A 2499-nucleotide genomic window follows, 5' to 3' on the forward strand; every position below is an offset into this window, starting at 1 on the left:
TTCCTATTTGTACGCACGCATATCAGGAGAATAGTAGTCTGAAGATGTACTCGCCAGTTTGTACGCGCCGTTCCTAATAGTACGAACAAATATCAGGAGGGGAAAGTACAATGTGAAGGTGTGCTCGCCAGTTCGTACGCACCGTTCCTATTTGTACGCACGCATAGCAGGAGGGAAAAATACTGTCCAGAAAAGTAACCTGAGAACCTTGAGGTATAAAAATTGAACTGTTGTCAAAGGAAAGATCATTTACAGGTTCTTTATTATATAGTTTTCATACTTCATTCAATTTCCCGGAAGTATATATATATTTTTTCAGGCAGTTTGTTATTGGTTTTTTTCCTCATTCAAGTGGTGTGTGCGAAATGAAGGACACACAAATTGCCCTGCTGTTAAAAGAAAGAATATCTATCAGGTCTTTATTTATTTTTCATGGTTCATTCGATTTTTCAGAGCAGTTTCTGGCCATTTTTTCCCCTGATTTTTTTACATACTTCGTTTATTGTTACAGAGCAGTTTCTTATTATTTTTTCCTGATTTTTTGTCATAAATTCGTACCTCATTAAATTTTCCAGAGCAGTTTCTTAATATTTTTTCCTGATTTTTTTGTCATAAATTCGTACCTCATTAAATTTTCCAGAGCAGTTTCTTAATATTTTTTCCTGATTTTTTGTCATAAATTCGTACCTCATTAAATTTTCCAGAGCAGTTTCTTAATATTTTTTCCTGATTTTTTGTCATAAATTCGTACCTCATTAAATTTTCCAGAGCAGTTTCTTAATATTTTTCCCGATTTCTTTCATAGCACATAAATTTTTCCAGAGCAATTTCTTAATATTTTTTCCTGATTTTTTGTCATAAATTCATAGCTCATTAAATTTTCCAGAGCAGTTTCTTAATATTTTTCCCGATTTCTTTCATAGCACATTAATTTTTCCAAAGCAATTTCTTATTATTTTTTCCCTTACTTTTTTCACAGCTCATTAAATCTAACAGAGCAGTTCCTTATCATTTTTTTCCCCTGAATCAAGTGGCGTGTGCGAAGTGGAGGACACACACCACCGCCTACCTCTCTACCTTATGCGGCCGTGACTCACGCTCCACCGGCGGGCGCAATGGTGTGTGTTTTGAGGTGACAGTCATCCCGTTACACCTCGCCCCGTCACACGCTTGCCACTTCCTCATGTCCCTGGCGCGTGGGTTCCCGAGGCGACACAAGCTTGCCAAGGTTGTGTTTATCTCAAGCTATTGCTAAGCCGCTATTTGTTATGGTCAGGGCGTTCACTATGAAGGAATTAGTCCCGTTTAGTAGATATAAGTTGTGGGAGTTTTGTCGTGCCTTCCGTGTCAGAGATAATAGGATTTAGTGTTATAAATGGACTCTGCTTTCAGTTTAGTGCCTTGTCCTGTTTCCTTCGTCCTTGTGGTACATCTTAGAATCTTTTTCTTATTACTTATCTGCAAATCACGGGTGCCGATAATCTTTTTCATGGTCACTGCGATGATTTCCGAACTAAATCTTAAGCAGTGTATGTCAGCTTCTTCCTCTTTTTCCCCTCTTTTTATTTTTATAGAGTCGCGTGTCGGGGGCATTATCTTGAGTGTTGTTTTGCCCTTGAAATGTCTCCTGTACCGTAAAAGAGAAAGAAAAAAATCGTGCTCCACCTCTGCCTTCTATAAGCCTCCTCCTCCTCCTAACACGTCATAACTGCCACATTGCTGTCACGAGTCGCCAGGCCATCAACAGCCCTGCTTTATTTCACTCGCGTACTGTCAGCGGCCTCTGTGCAGTGTCAAGCAGGACTCATTTTTCTTCCCTTGCTTTTTTTTCTTACAATTGTTTTGCCTTGTTTGCTCCGCGTGACAGCGAATATTTTAGCTGGACATAATCCGTGTGTGTGTGTGTGTGTGTGTGTGTGTGTGTGTGTGTGTGTGTGTGTGTGTGTGTGTGTGTGTGTGTAATTTAGGACTGTTTGTGGATACGTTATATATGTGGGTGTGTATGTCCGTGTGTGTGTGTGTGTGTGTGTGTGTGTGTGTGTGTGTGTGTGTGTGTGTGTGTGTGTGTGTGTGTGTGTGTGTGTGTGTGTGTGTGTGTGTGTGTGTGTGTGTGTGTGTGTGTGTGTGTGTGTTTGGCTCCGTGCATATACATCCGGTTGCCTTCACCACATGTTTACCTATCCTGGCCTGTCTGGTTGTCTCGCCCAGGTAATTACTCCCCGTGACCCACCTAGGTACAAAGATAATCATGCAGGTGGGGCGGCCCGAAAGTCATCCGCCGCCGTTTAAGCAATCACGCCTCCGGTCACCTTCACCTTGCCCACTGAGGGTGGCGACTGTCATTTGTATTGGTCAGTTTGTGTATTCTTGCGTACTTTTCACCTGTTTTTTTTTTTATTCTCTCTCTCTCTCTCTCTCTCTCTCTCTCTCTCTCTCTCTCTCTCTCTCCTTACTTTCCACCTTTCCCGCTCCTCTCTACTTCATATGTTAATTTTTAAA

General features: G+C 41.2%; 1 long non-coding RNA gene across 1 annotated transcript; it reads right to left on the reverse strand.

The window, feature by feature from the left end:
* Positions 1–317: 317 nt before the first annotated feature.
* Positions 318–2195, reverse strand: LOC126998530 (uncharacterized). The gene is made up of 2 exons (XR_007752916.1): positions 624–2195; positions 318–558 (listed from the first exon to the last, which is right to left on the reverse strand). It is a non-coding gene; the product is annotated as an uncharacterized LOC126998530 (long non-coding RNA).
* Between the last annotated feature and the right edge of the window lie 304 nt (positions 2196–2499).

This window comes from Eriocheir sinensis, chromosome 14 (assembly GCF_024679095.1).
Source record: "Eriocheir sinensis breed Jianghai 21 chromosome 14, ASM2467909v1, whole genome shotgun sequence".
NCBI lineage: Eukaryota > Metazoa > Arthropoda > Malacostraca > Decapoda > Varunidae > Eriocheir > Eriocheir sinensis.